At 37.5% G+C, this 16,551-nt stretch overlaps 1 long non-coding RNA gene across 1 annotated transcript in view; it reads left to right on the forward strand.

Moving 5' to 3' along the window:
- The window catches only part of LOC138986080 (uncharacterized), a 62,627-nt gene extending 59,394 nt beyond the window's left edge, over nt 1-3,233 (forward strand). Inside the window, exon 3 of the long non-coding RNA XR_011462974.1 lies at nt 3,203-3,233. This is a non-coding gene — a long non-coding RNA (uncharacterized lncRNA). The remainder of the gene's footprint in view (nt 1-3,202) is intronic.
- The last annotated feature ends 13,318 nt before the right edge of the window (nt 3,234-16,551 follow it).

Consider the following 16,551-nt stretch of genomic DNA (forward strand, 5'->3'; position numbering starts at 1 on the left):
CATCACTAAGCCTCAGAAATGAAAATCAAAACTGCAATGAGATATCACCTCACACCTATAAGAATGGCAATTATCAAAAAGACAAGAGATAGCAAATGCTAGTGAGGATGTGGAGAAAAGGGAATCTTTGTACATTGTTGGTGGGAATGTAAATTGGTGAGTCCACTATGGAAAACAGCATGGACTTACCTCAAAAAATTAAAAATGAATTACCATAGGATCCAGCAAATCCACAAAGATACAAAACCACTAATTCTGTACACTCTCACTTACTGCAGCATGATTTACAATAAAGAAGACATGGAAAACTTAATCCATTAACTGATGAATGAATAAAGAAGATGTAGTGTATATGTGTATATACATATATACATAGTCAGTGATAAACAAGTGCTGTATTTTGCAACACAATGGATAGATTATGCTAAGTGAAGTAACCAGACAGAGTAAGACAAATAATGTATCGCCTCACATATATGTGAAATTAAAAAACAAAACAAAACATAGAAACAGAACAGACTGAGTTGCCAGATGCAGGAGGTGAGAATGAGGGTAAGAGAATTGGGTAAAGGTGGTCAAAAGATACAACCTTCTGGTTATAAGATAAATAAGCCCTGGGATTTATAGCATGGTTATTATAATTCACAAGACTGTATTGTATATTTGAAATTTGCTAAGTTTATCTTTAAAATGCTCATCACCAGAAAAAATGCAACTTATTTGAGGTGATAAATGTTAATAACTTACTGTGGTAATCATTTCACAATATATGCATATATCAAATCAGTGGGTTGTGCATCTAAAACTAATATGAAGGTGTGTGTCTATTATATCTCAATAAAACTGGGAATAAAAAGGAAATTCCAGGAAACAGTATCCTGTATCTGTTAGTATGTAGCTCAATAAACTTGAGCCTGTTGTTTAGTCTCTCAAAAAAAATAAATAAATAAAACATTTAAATATACCATTCAAATAATAGTATGGCACACACCCCAAACCAGGCAACCTTCCTTAATTTTAAAAGTGAGAAAACATTTTGTGATTGGAGTTTTTTCTATCTGTAGAATGATAATCACAGGAAAACTTTAAAGAGTAGGCATGTTGCATTGATTTAAAAGTGTCTTGAAAGATAAAAATCTTTTTTTAAAAAAAAAATTGTTACTATTTAGATCCTCTAATAGGAAAAGAAGTTTCCAGGTATCATTTAACATGAGATTGGTGAATTTTGTCAAAAATTATAAAATCACAAATGAACCTAAACATACCCCATAATTTATTTGAATACCCAAACAGCTTTGATCAGATCTTTTCTGAGTTTTTTTTACATTTCTTTTAAATGACATATGGCAAGATTCAGCACGTTATCATACCACCACAATCCATGTGAAAGATTGAGTGGTATTAACTTTGTACAAAGATAAGTAATTAGATAATTAGATATGTGGTTCTTGTTTATGCAGATTCTGTCACAGAAGGGAAGCAATACTGTACAATGAACAATGTATATACTAATATATGTTGAATAGGGGCCTCTGGGTTAATATGGATCTGGATTCCTGAAAGAGCTCTACCTCTGTGTAAAATTCCATCAGTGATTAGACTCTCTGACTTTTAGTTTCTTTATGTGTAATATATTGACGTGAGAGTTGGACCATAAAGAAGTCTGAGCACCAAAGAATTGATGCTTTCAAACTGTGGTGCTGGAGAAGAATCTTGAGAGTCCCTTGGGCAGCAAGATCCAACCAGTGAATCCTAAAGGAAATAAATCCTAAATATTCATTGGAAGGACTGATGCTGAAGCTGAAACTCCAATACTTTGGCCATCTGATGCGAAGAGTCAACTCATTGGGAAAGACCTTGATGCTGGGAAAGATTGAGGGCCAGAGGAGAAGGGGCTGACAGAGGATGAGATGGTTGGATGGCATCACTGACTTAATGGACATGACTTTGAGCAGACTCTGGGAAGTAGTGAAAGACAGGGAAGCCTGGCATGCTGCACTCCATGGGGTTACAAAGGTAGGACATGACTAAGCTACAGAAAAACAACAACATGTGTAATATGGGAATAATCACATTAAGTGAGACGGTACATACTTTTCATGGGACTGGCCATGTTCTAAGTAATCAGTAATTGTGAACTACGAATGATATAGCTTTTACACATACTAAAGGTCTTTTTGTATTTTTTTTTTAATATTTACTCAAAAGAGTTGGAAATAGCTTCCATAAGAGTCCAGATTTCTCCTATATGGCAAATTAATGTAAGATGTCAGTAATAAAAGAAACAACATAAAAATTTCCCTGTGTCATGTAACTATAGGGTATTTCTGGAAGAAAGCTGTCCTACCTAATCAGCTATTACAAAACAGTTGACCTGTTAAGGCAGGGCCAGATAGGAGCTTGATTCAATACTCCCTACTTTACTGCAAAATCAAATCTGATATGTCCTCAGTTCATGTTTTTTATTTTTTTCATAGTTTTCCAGGGCCCCTTTTTGTTCAATCCCCATTGCCCATGGAGGGGAGTAGGTGGGAATGTTCTGATTTCTACCACCATAGATTGGTTTTGCTTGTTCTGGGCTTTATATAAGTATATGTTTCATGCCCTTTAATGTTTGATTGGGTTCTTTCACTCAGCATACTAATTTTGAATTTCATCCCTGTTACTGTGTTTATTAGATTAAAACAAACAAACAAGCTACTTCTACTGTCCATAAAAGTTTTAGGGATAGTTCAAAGAATTTCTGTAAAACCATTCACCCAAATTGCCAATTGTCAGTGTTTTACCACATTTGTTTTCTCTTTCTGAGCCACTTGAGTTGAGCTGCAGAAGTTATGCCTCTTTACCCCTAAATATTTCCATTATATTGCCTGAAGATATCAGAACATCAGTGCACTTAGCAAAGTCAGAAAATCCACATGAAGATAATACTAACATCTAATCTAGACACCTTATTGAAATTCTACCATATTTGCCAACATTTTCCTTTATAGGGAAAACATGATTTTTGGTTCAAGATCCAATCTAGGATCATGTATTGTGTTTACTTTTCAGGTCTCTTTGGGATTATTTAGTTAGGAACAGTTTCTTGGTCTGAATTTGTCTTTCATAGTCTTGATATTTTTGAAGAGCATTTTGTCCTTGAATTTGGGTTGTCTGATATTTCCTCATTATTAAATTCAGGCTATGCTTTATTTGGCAGAAATGTCATGGGGATGATGCTGTATCCTCAGTACCTCCTATCAAGAGGCTCATGATGTCATTTTGCTCCATTAGTTGTGACGCTTACATCAGATACCTGGCTACGTTGGGGTCTGTCCATTTTTTCTTCTACAAAAGTATTAGCTTTCACTTTGTTATTAAGAAATATTTTGAAGAGGGTTAATTTACTTCATTAAAATAAAAATGCTGAGTCATCTTTCCTTCTACGGCTACACCACAGTTTGTTAATTTATGTGCCTTGTTGATGGGAATGAAGTTGTTTTCAGGTTTGTGCTACTATGAATAAAACTGCTATGAACATTCTACAGCAGCTGTTTTTGTAGACCTGCATTTCTGTTCCTGTTGTGTAGATGCTAGGAGTGAAATTGCAGGGGTATCCAGTAGAGATAAGGGTAATTAAAAAACAAAACAAAAGAAAAACACAAAAAAACAGAAAGCTTTCCAAGATGGTAAAATTGTTCCCACTGTTCCAAATCTTGCCAATATTTGGCATAGACTTCTTTTTACAATTTGAGCCATTTGAGTGGGAGGCAAATGGCATCTCATTTTGATTTTTATTTTGATTTCCCTGATGACTAATACTGGACATAATTTAATGTGCTTATTGGCCATGCATATAACTTCTTTTGTGAAGTATCTTTTGAAAGTATATTTTGCCCACTTAATATAGTGAGTGAAAGTCGCTCAGTCATGTCTGACTCTTTGTGACCCCATCGACTATACCGTCCACAGAATTCTCCAAGCCAGAATACTGGAGTGGGTAGCCTTTCCCTTCTTCAAGGGATATTTCCAACCCAGGGATAGAACCCACGTCTCCCGCATTGCAGGCAGAGCAAACTCTTTATCAGCTGAGCCACAAGGGAAGCCCCACTTAATATAGGGCTTTATTTATATATTATTGTTTTGTAGTAAATTTCTTTGCATATTCTAGATATGCTTCTTTCTTTTATTATTCTTTTTTTATGGATTATTTATTTATTCTGGACACCTGTCCTTTGCTATATGTATTTATGGCAAAAATTTTCTTCCAGCTTTGTGCTTGCCATTTCATTTCTTAAAATGGTATCTTTATATTTGTAAAAGTCCTGATTTTAATGAAATCCAATTTTCGTTAAAAATTATGGCTAATAGTTTATTCACACTAAGAATTTCTTTCCAAAACTCAAATTTGCAAAGATGTTTTTCAATGTCTTCTAAAGCTTTGTAGCTTTGGCATTAGCTTATCTCCTACCACAACTGCCATAAAATATGCTGCGCTCACACCAGACCGCCAATGGTCTTTAGGTGGCTTAGGTGTTTAATTCATTTGTTAGATTGGCACATGCTGCAACTTCCATTGTCTTGTAAACTCTTACTCATCTTTAAATCTGCTCTCTGTTCATGTTATTTTAACTTTCTTAAGATAGATTTACCTCTCTTTCTCTCCTTAGAACTTTGTAGGTCCATACGACCCTTATCAGATTGATATAAATAGTTGTGTCTTTGCCACTAGACAAGAAGGCTACTCACTGGTTAGCCTGCTTGTTACATTTACTAAATGGTTAGTTACATTTTAGATTTAAGTAGTTTATATATACCACATGCGGAGAAGGCAATGGCACCCCACTCCAGTACTCTCGCCTGGAAAATCCCATGGACGGAGGAGCCTGGTAGGCTGCAGTCCATGGGGTGGCAAAGAGTTGGACACAACTGAGCGACTTCACTTTCACTTTTCACTTTCACGCACTGGAGAAGGCAATGGAAACCCACTCCAGTGTTCTCGCCTGGAGAATCCCAGGGATGGGGGAGCCTGGTGGGCTGCCGTCTCTGGGGCCGCACAGAGTCGGACACGACTGAAGTGACTTAGCAGCAGCAGCAGCAGCAGCAGCAGCATGTACCACATGACAATCTTTGGTGTGGCATTTCATTAGTAATAATGAATTATTGTCTTAATGCAGTTAGTATATTGGTAAAATAATTATCAAAAACTCTGAGGAGCCTCTACCAAGTTTGAATTGTTGTGGTAGGAACTGATGACACAAAAATGATGAAAAAGGACAAACTAAAACATACTGCTATATTTTTATGGCATTTACAATTTAATGGGTGATTTGGCAGGTAATTACAAGATAAAGTATTTATTATCTTAAGAGAGATATGGAGGAGGCAATTCTGAGGGTCCATAGAGAATATATCTAGAACAAGCTCAGGGAAGATGTGTTGGAGAGAACTGTGTACATAGAGCCAGGAGTGTAACTTAGGGCTTGTAACTTAGACTTAGTAAAGTCTAACCTAGATAGCATATTGAAAAGCAGAGACATTACTTTGCCAACAAAGATCCATTTAGTCAAGGCTATGGTTTTTCCAATGGTCATGTATGGATGTGAGAGTTGGACTGTGAAGAAAGCTGAGCGCCAAAGAATTGATGCTTTTGAACTGTGGTGTTGGAGAAGGCTCTTGAGAGTCCCTTGGACTGCAAGGAGATCCAACCAGTCCATTCTAAAGGAGATCAGTCCTGTGTGTTCTTTGGAAGGAATGATGTTAAAGCTGAAATTCCAGTACTTTGGCCACCTCATGCAAAGAGTTGACTCATTGGAAAAGACTCTGATGCTGGGAGGGATTGGGGGCAGGAGGAGAAGGGGACGACAGAGGATGAGATGGCTGGATGGCATCACCGACTCGATGGACATGAGTTTGAGTGAACTCCGGGAGTTGGTGATGGACAGGGAGGCCTGGCATGCTGCGATTCATGGGGTCACAGAGAGTCAGACACGACTGAGTGACTGAACTGAACTGAACTGAACAGGTTATCAATTTTTCAGAGTTCTCTGAAAAACCTGTTGGAGAAGACTCTTGAGAGTCCCTTGGGCTGCAAGGAGATCAAACCAGCCCATGCTAAAGGAAATCGGTCCTGAATATTTATTGGAAAGACTGGTGCTGAAGCTGAAACTCCAATACTTTGGGCACCTGATGCGAAGAACTGACTCATTGGAAAAGACCCTGATGCTGGGAAAGATTTCTAGAGTGCTTATGTTGGTTCTAGGGACTAGCTCCTGAGAACTCGTAAGAGAACCTTCTCCATGTCTCTATTATGATAATCAACATAATATATTTTAATTGTCTGCTGAGTCCCATTAAATTGTATATGCTTTAAAACATAAGCTGTGTATTGTTTTATCATTTATTACTTTTGTTGTTGTTTTTAAGAAATAAGTATTCTCTCTGTTCCATCTGGTGACCAAACTAAAAATGCATGGATTCCCTGGAGGTTGTACATAGTTAAGAATAAAAGAGACTGGATTTCAAAAGGCCAAATGTAAGGAACACGCCACATGAGGTGTCACTGATGTTGAAAGCCTGTGATTCAAACCAAGTGGATGAGGCAAAATTGGTTCTTTTTATTTGATTACAGCAAGAAGTAAAAAGGCAACTGAGCTAGGGAAAAAGAGAGAATCAGTAGAAAGAAAGAGATGGAAGTTGAAGAATGGAATTTTCTTGGTCCTGGTGTGTGAGGGGTGTATATCCGCAAAGTCTTCCCTTAACATGGGGGCCTCTAAGGACATAGCTGGATACTAAGGAGGCTATTCTGGTGTAAGGAAATGAAGTTTGGTGATGTTGGCTTGGCAGTGAAAACTGCCTACAGAAAAATGTAGCAATTTGGGAGTGTGGATAGTGCAGAATTTGGGGAGAGATGTAACATGGTGAGAGAGAGCAAAAACTATCCCCAGTTTCCGTGAGAAATGAGTTTGTCTGGAGAAGATTCATAGATTTCCAATAGGCCTAAGTTAGTCTGTGAAAGAATTTGGAAGGGTGAGTCATTTCTCTGCCACCAAATGGGGTTACTCCCATTAGAGACAGCCTAGAACGCCATCTGGAAATTTTTTTTCAACTGGAAAATTTCTTTAAAATTGGAGTATAATTGCTTTATAATGTTGTGTTAGTTTCTGCTGTACAGCTAAGTAAATCAGTCACCCATATTTATATTCTCTCCTCCTTGGATTTCCTTCCAATTTAGGTCACCATAGAACACTCAGTAGAGTTTCCTGTGCTATACAGTTCATTTTTGTTAGTTATCTATTTTATACATAGTACTGTATATATGCCAATCCCAATCTCCCAACCCATCCTACAAACAATAAATGCTGGAGAGGGTATGGAGAAAAGGAAACCCTCTTTTGAGTGTGGGTTGCAGTGGTGAGAACACCAGATCCTAGCCACCAGACCAGTAGTCAGTGACAAAGGCTCTGGCCTTTGACTTTGCAGAAAATAGTTTCCACAAAGACAGAAAGTAGTGAAACAAGTAAAGTGTCTACTAAGAGGAAAAATGTATAGTACATGTGGATATGTACACATCGATGGGAATGAAACTGGTAGAGTCACTATGGAGAACAGTGTGGGGCTTTCTTAAAAAACTAAAAATAGAAATACCATATGACCCAGCAATCCCACTCCTGGGCATATATCCAGAGAAAATGATAATTCAAAAAGATACATGCACCCCAATGTTCATTGCAGCACTATTTACAATAACCAGGACATGCCTGTGTGTTCAGTAGCTAAGTAGTGCCTGACTCTTTGTGGCCCAATGGACTGTAACCTGCTAAGCTCCTCTGTCCATGGGATTTCCCAGACAAGAATACTGAAGTGGCTAACCAGTACAGGAACACAACCTCAATGCCCATCAACAGAAGAATGGATAAAGAAGATTTGGTACATACATACAAACAAATATTACTCAGCCATTAAAATGAATGAAATGTGACATTTGCAGAAATGTGGATGGACCTAGAGACTGTCTTAGAGATTGAAGTAAGTCAAAAAGAGAAAAACAAATATTTTATATTAATGCGTATGTGTGAATCTATGTAAATGGCACAGATGAACTTAATTCCATCTGGATTTTGAGGGAGGCAGTCATCCTTCCCTGAACTGGGGTTCAGCTGGGGATCTGCAGACAGAGAAGGCTTCAGATGCTGAGATCAGTTTTGGATGCTGTCCAGGCTGAAAGCTAGCTGGGATACCGCTCATCCTGAGGCAGGAGGCAGATGGGCACCCCAGGGTAAAGCAATTGAAGATTCATTCCCTATTGACCAAATCTCTAAGACAAGAATAGTAGAACGATTAAGGGAGAAGGCTGGGCCCTGCCCAGATCACATATCTCTCACTCCTGATGTCAGGAGACCTCCTCGACCACATGTGCATAGAAAAGCTCCTTGTAGACCAATGAGGTGAGCAATGTCAAGGGCAAGGAATGTCCTACCTAGATGCCTTTTTGGTAAAATCCATCTTGGATAAGAGATGCATGCACATACATGGGAGGATCCGGAGATATACTAAACGTGGACTGTGAACCAGCAAACTCAAAATGATTGGCCAAAGGAAACCCAGAAGAAATAACCCATAAAAGTAATTCGAACTGCCGTGAGGGTGCGACTCAGTGACTCTCTTTCCCTGAATCTGCCCATATGCCTATCCACACATACTGTACTTTTTTCCTCTTAATAAGTTATTTACTTGATCCACTACTTTGTCTTTGTGGAAATTCTTTTCTACAAAGCCAAACACCAGAGTCTTTGTCACTGATGACTGGTTTAGTGGCTAGGATCTGGTACTTTCACTGCCGCCACCCAGCCTCAATCTCTGGTTGGGAATCCAAGCTCTGCTCCAAGCAGGTGCAGACTGAAGCCACCTGAGATCAACCCCAGATACTGACTAAAGTTCAATAGCTAGCTGCTGCTGCTAAGTCACTTCAGTCGCGTCTGACTCTGTGCGATCCCATAGACGGCAGCCCACCAGACTCCTCTGTCCCTGGGATTCTCCAGGCAAGAACACTGGAGTGGGTTGCCATTTCTTTCTCCAGTGCATGAAAGTGAAAAGTGAAAGTGAAGTTGCTCAGTCGTGTCTGACTCTTCATGACCCCAAGGACTGCAGCCTACCAGGCTCCTCCATCCATGGGATTTTCCAGGCAAGAGTGCTGGGGTGGGGTGCCATTGCCTTCTCTGTCAACAGCAAGAGCAGAAGACAAAAGAACTTCACAGACTGGAGATGCAATGCCACTCCTTGAGGGAGGATAGTTATCTAAGACAATTTCCCCTCTTCTACCTGCAGCTGTGGTGGAAAGGGGCACACAGACCTATAAAAAGAGAAGTGAGAAGCAGGGGTGAAGACCTTAAGACAGGGGGACGTAAGGCGTTGAAGATAGTGATAGAAATAATAATGCTTGAATTTGACTGAATATTTACCCAAACAAAGCATAAATTTAAAAGAGAAAAGAATAACTGGAAATGTCATGATTTTGTTAACCTTTGGCCACTGAGAAAGAACGGGGTCTTGAGAAAGGAAACCCAGTTCATATCAAAACAAAGATAGTTTTTTTTTTTTTTTAATCATCCTGCAAACATTTGGTTTTGCTGTCCAATTTTTACCTGTGAACAATTGCAGTGAAGGAGTATTTTGATATTTAGGGCACTTTCCCATGGAATAAAAATGCTTTCACTCTGGGGGTTTGCAACATAAATGGTGCTCAACTAATATTATATTCATACTTTATTACATTATTTTAACATGACAGTAACTGAAATGGGTAAGGATAGAATTAGTATTTCTCAGTCTGAAGAAACAGCCTCAGAAAAGTTGTAACTTTGGATATACAGGCCAGTGATCAATCTGCTGCCCCAAACTGCCTAGTCAGGATCAGTGACAGTTACTCCTGGATTGAGAATTCTCAAGGCTTGGTACAGAGACAGAATCAGTTGCATCAGAATCAATTGGAATATTTGTTAAAAATGTATATTTGTTGGGGGTGGGAGGGAGGTTGAAGAGGGAAGGGGTATAAATATATATATGTGTATATATATATATATATATATATATACTTATAGCTGATTCACATTGTTATACAGAAGAAAGTATCACATTGTAAAGCAATTATGCTTCAATTAAAAACAATTTTTTTTAAATGTAGATTTTTGCTCTCAGATCTGATCTACTGCATCAAAATACACATGAGTTAATGGCATCTTAATCAGGTTACCCAGATTATTTACTGCTCTCCCAAATGTGAAAATGACCATAGACCAACAGCATTGCTTCTTTTACTGAGATATCATTTTGAAATGGCCTTGGGGTTTAGTTTTGAATAGGGCTGAAAAGGTACCAAATTCTGTTTTTGAACTTTGTAACTGAAGGCAAAAGAGAAGGGGACAGCAGACAATGAGATGGTTAGATAGCATCACAGACTCAACAGACATGAATAATTTGAGCAAACTCTGGGAGACAGTGAAGGACAGGGAGCCTGGCATGCTACTGTCCGTCTGTGGGGTAACAGAGTCAGACAGGGCTCAGTGACTGAACAACAACAGCAATTAAGGATGCATTTAGAAATCCTTTCCTCTTACCTCAAAAGAAAAGCATATTAAAAAAAAAATCATAGATCTCCACTGTGAGAGGTTGTGATTAAATTATTCATATTCTAAACTGCTATAGCTGACAACTTTGATCCCTGCAGACAGAAGTCATTGTAAAGCAGAATGTGCAAATGACTTTTCCTCTTACTAGTGAGATAACTAGCTTTCTTCTTTGTTATTCTTAGCTTCCTTTCCTATTTAGCTTCAGACCTTGAAGCCATCATCTGGCAAGAAATTTTACTGTACTGTCTTCATTTACTGCTTCTAGGAACCCTTGCAGTTTATTCAGGTATATGAGTGCATGGCTGACACAAGCCCTATTTTGTTTCTGGTTTTGTGCATGTCTTTCGTTTGAAAATGAAAACTATAAGCATCTTAAGAAACTAAAAGAACGGGGAGGATTATGATATATGAGCCCATGTGTATTTATTAAAAAGCACACAAGGATGTCCCAGACCTGTGCAGCTGCAGGCTATGCAGCTGGGCTTTTAGAATGAACTGGAACTAGGCTCTGGATGCTCTGAGAAACTGACTTTCTCAGGCTCTTCATTTATTTTTGCTTTTTGGAGGTGCATTGTCTCTACCTTTTTTTCTCTTTGGACATTAATTTCACTCTATTTTATGGACTTTATCTCTTCGAAAAGCTTGTGAATTTCCTCTGCTACATATTCTATAAAAATGCAGAGGCATTCTGAATCCAAATTCCCAGAGAGAGATTCTGATCAGCCCAGTTTGAGTCAGAAGAATATCTCTATCTACTCAGCGATGGCCATGGGGTAGGAACCTATTGCCAGCAAGGTACCAGGTACTCATCCCCATGAAGTCCGACAGGCTGCTGAGAAATGGGATCATTCTGGGCTGTCAGATCCAAAGCAGTTTGGTTGTCTCTTTGCTTGTTTGGCTTTAGTTAAATTATTCTGAAATGTGCATTAACTGAGGCCAATGTGAGTCAGGGCCTGACACCCTCCTCAGGTGTTGGGGAAGAGATGTTCCTTTACACTAGTGTCTGGCATGGGAAGATATGGGCATGCACGTACCAGCAGCTATGCTGGGACGACAATGTGCTTGAGAATAAAACTGACACATAGACAAGAACGAAGCTGAAAATCAGACCAGGGCCTGATAATACTTGCTTTGTTCCTAAATTTTCAGTTATGTGATCTGATATACTTTTCTCTAAGTTAATTTGGACTGGGTTTTTTCTCACCTAGCACGGCTTCTTTACGATTTTAAAATTCAACATCTTATGTTTAAAATTCAACCATTCTGCCATTGGTTTAACCCTATTCTGAATTAAGTTTACTTGCTTTCCTTCTACACTTTGTTCCTTCTTCCCAGAGAAAGAAAGTATATGACAATGTTCTCCTTTAATGATAACAATTATAGCAACAGTAATACATTATTACACATCATTATTTTTACATTTTGATTTATCCTATTCTCAGCATTAGATTTTTCTTTAACAATGATATTTATTTAGTTATTATTATTTTTTTAAATTTAAATCTCATTATCTACTGAATAACAAACTGCCACTTTTGTTTGACAATTGAGTCTTGGTTCATCTTTGAACCTTCTATTATTACAGTTTTTTTCTATGGTTTCAGCAAAGTAGGTAGCTTCCTAGTGAGTAACTGCATCCTGGATTTTCTTCACTTTGGTCACATTCATTGTTTTAGATTCCCAAACTTCAATCTCATATGTGGAATTCCTAAACATCCTCTCCCTCAAATATCATCTCCTCTGGAAGTGTTCTTCAGATTCCTTATTTAGAAGTTGTATTTCCTACACGCACCCTGATGTTCACAGCAGTACTATAGCATATAGATATGGAAGCAACCTAAGGGTCCATCAACAGATGAATGGATAAAGAAGTGTTGTACACATAATGGAACATTACTCAGCCATAAACAAGAATAAAATAATGTCATTTACAGCAACACAGATGGATGTAGAGACTATCTAAGTGAAGTAAATCAAAGATAAATATTAATGATATCACTTATATCTCTTATATGTGGATATAAGTGGATATTAATGATATCATTTATATGTGGAATCTGAAATAATACATACAAGTTTATTTGCAAAACGGAAACCAACTCACAGATATAGAAAACAAATCTATGGTTAGCAAAGGGAAAGGGGGTGATATATTAAGAGTATGGGATTAACAGATACATACTACTATATATAAAACAGATAAGTAACAAGGTCTTAATGTATAGCACAAGGAGATATATTTAATATCTTGCAATGATCTATAATGGAAAACAATCTGAAAAAAAATACATGCATATATGATTGAATCACTTTGCTGTACACCTGAAACTAATACAGTGTTGTAAATCAACTAAACCACAATAAAAAACAGAAGTTATCTTTCCTCTTCTGTGCTCAGATTGTATATTATTTTGGGGTTTGGAAGCAAAGAGTTTATATCTAAAATTTATATTTCCATACATTGTTACATTGTTAGTAGTTGATATGTTCATTGAAATTTGGGATATGTTATGTCCTTTGTATGACTTCCTAGGTGACTCAGTGGTAAAGAATCTGCCTGCCAAGCAGGAGACATGAGTTTGACCCCTTGGTCAGAAAGATCTACTGGAGAAGGAGCTGGCAACCCACTCCAGGGTCTTGCTTGGGAAATTCCATTGACAGAGGAGTCGGAGGGCTAGTGCATGGGGTCACAAAGAATTGGACGTGACTTAGCGACTAAACCACCACCACCTTGTCTTTTGCATAGCTCAGTGCACTAAGTCAGTGCTTTGCACAGAATAGATACTAAGTAAATGTTTAAAGATGGACAACAAAGGAAAAGATTACACATAAAACACAAAAAATGTACCATCCATGGGAGTTCTAAGATATAAAATTCAGCTTTAAGTTTACTTTTGTCAGACTATTTCATAATATTTTTCAATGAAAAACTTAAGAAAAGGTAATTTTCATATAGTTGCAGAAATTCAGTAGGTAATCAATGCATGTTGAGAATCATTTTATATGATAGTCTGTAGCCCTGGGGACACCCTATCAAGTAGAAAACTGCTGTGTTGAGTAGTCCATAAGTATGTATACCAGCTGTATTTCAAAGTTAAGTAGTCTGTTTTATAAAAGGAATTATTCAAATATGTGGAAAAGCTTTTCTTTGTAGAAATCAGTAACTAAAAAAAGACTATCCTCAAAAACATCCTTTTTGCTTCTCTAGGGGAAACAAAAAGATAACTTAAAATAAATAAAATGTCATCCAACTTCCCATCTAACATACATAGCAGTTAAAAGAAAAAAAAAACAAAAATGAAGAATAAACATGTATCTAACCAGAGCCAAATTGAACCAAATGCAAATAAGAATGTTTATTAGAATGGTCTCCTAATAAAAATGTTAACAAGCCATTTGGTGTATCAAAAATTCTAGGGGCCAACAAAGCGCCAACTGCAGAGTATGACTACAGAAGAAATGAGAGGAAATGTAGAAAGACATATGTATGTGCATGCTCACACATACACACACAGATTTTTAAAGAGAGCCACTAAAAACTGCCAATTTGTTGGCATCTAATTGAGTTCAATTGCTCTCGTGATATTGGTAACTTAACCACCAAGTACCTCCTTTAGACCATTTGACTTCTTTCCTGGGATCAGTCATCCTGAAGGTTTTCCACTCCTTGAACAGAAAGGAGGAAAATGATCAAGGCAGACATCTGAGCAAACACATGCTGTTTATATACAGCGTGTGTTTTCTAGATCCTGTACCTGATTTGGTATATCAATTATTTGTACCCTTCTGCCTCCTCTTACGCAAACTCAAAGCTGTGCCATGCCTTGCTGATTTACTCTGATAAGCTCTCAATGCCTGCCTCTAAGAGCAGCTTGCATGCCCTTGAGTAATTCACTCACAGAGTATCCATATCTGACCTGGAGTGCATTAACTGAGAATAGTAAATTACAAAAGTGAGTCTTCAAATATGAATATGTGTTCTAAAATAAAATTAACTAACATTAGTAATTTAGACCAATCAATTAAAGAGGAAGAAGCAGGTCTACATTATATGGAGTAATTTGGCATAGTTCCATGTATTCTATAATTTATTAATATACCTAAATATTGTCAGAAATGATTCTTCCCAATCAAAACAGAAACTCAAGTAATTCCAAACCACTCTCTTAAACACATTTTTGGATTTTCTTTCATAGAATCATTCTTTCACAAAAGCACACCTGTTGCCAACAGGGAGATTCACTTGATACATGAAAAGTAAGAGAAAAGATTGTGGCAACATTATAAATAATAGTTACCACCACTGATAATACACAAAGTGTATTATTGATTTAATGATAATAATGAGACCACCTAATGCAAAGAGCCAACTCACTGGAAAAGACCCTGATGCCAGGAAAGATTGAAAGCAGGAGGAAAACAGGGTGACAGAGGATGAGATGGTTGGATGGCATCATTGACTCAATGGACATGAGTTTGAATAAACTCCAGGAGATAGTGAAGGACAGGGAAGCCTGGCATGTTGCAGTCCATAGGGTCACAAAGAGTTGGATTTGACTGAGCGACTGAATAACAACAACAAAAATGAGTTGAAATTTTTTTTTTAATTGAAGAATAATTGCTTTACAGAATTTTGTTGTTTTCTGTCAAACCTCAACATGAATCAGCCATAGGTGTACATATATCCCCTTCCTTTTGAACTTCCCTCCCATCTGCCTCCCCAGCCCACCCCTTTAGGTAAATACAGAGCCACTGTTTGAGTTTCTTAGCTATATAGCAAATTCCCATTGGCTATCTATTTTACATATGGTAATGTAAGTTTCCAGGTTACTCTTTCCATACATCTCACCCTTTCCTCCCATCTTCCCAGGTCCGCAAGTCTATTCTCTTTGTCTGTTTCTCCATTGTGGCCCTGTAAGTAAATTCTTCAGTACTATTTTTCTAGATTCTGTATATATGCATTAGAATACTATATTTATCTTACACTTTCTGACTTACTTCACTCTGTATAATAGTTTCTAGGTTCATATACTTTATAAATTAATTAATTAGAACTGACTCAAATGTGTTCCTTTTTATGGCTGAGTAATATTCTGTTGTGTATACGTACCACAACTTCATTATCCTTTCATCTGTTGATGGACATCTAGGTTGCTTTAATGTTCTGGCTATTGTAAATAATACTGCAATGAACAATGGGATACATGTGTCTCTTTCAATTTTGGCTTCCTTAGGCTATATGCCTAGGAGTGGGATTGCTGGGTACTATGGTGGTTTTATTCCTAGTTTTTTAGGGACTCTCCATACCATCTTCTATAGTGGCTGTATCAATTTACATTCCCACCAACAGTGCAAGAGTGTTCCCTTTTCTCCACACCCTTTCCAGCATTTATTGTTTGTAGACTTTTTGATGATGGCCATTCTGACTGGTGTGAGGTGATATCTCATTGTGGTTTTGATTTGCATTTTGCTGATAATGAGTGATGTTAAGCATCTTTTCATGTGTTTGTTAGCCATCTGTATGTCTTCTTTGGAGAAATGTCTGTCTAGGTATTTTTCCCACTTTTTGATTGAATTGTTTGTTTTTCTGGTACTGAGTTGTATGAGCTGTTTATATATTTTGGAAATTAATTCTTTGTCAGTTTTTTCCTTTGCTATTATTTTTTCCCATTCTGAGGGTTGTCTTTTCACCTTGCCTATAATTTCCTTTGCTGTGTAAAAATTTTTAAGTTTAATCAGGTCCCACTTGTTTACTTTTGTTTTTATTTCTGTTACTCTAGGAGGTGGAACATAGAGGATCTTGCTTTGATTTATATCATCGAGTGTTCTGCCTATGTTTTCCTCTAAGAGTTTTATCGCTTCAGGTCTTACATTTAGGTCTTTAATCCGTCTTGAGTTTATCTTTGTGTATGATGTTAGGAAGTGTTCTAATTTCATTCGT

This window comes from Bos mutus, chromosome 28 (assembly GCF_027580195.1).
Source record: "Bos mutus isolate GX-2022 chromosome 28, NWIPB_WYAK_1.1, whole genome shotgun sequence".
NCBI lineage: Eukaryota > Metazoa > Chordata > Mammalia > Artiodactyla > Bovidae > Bos > Bos mutus.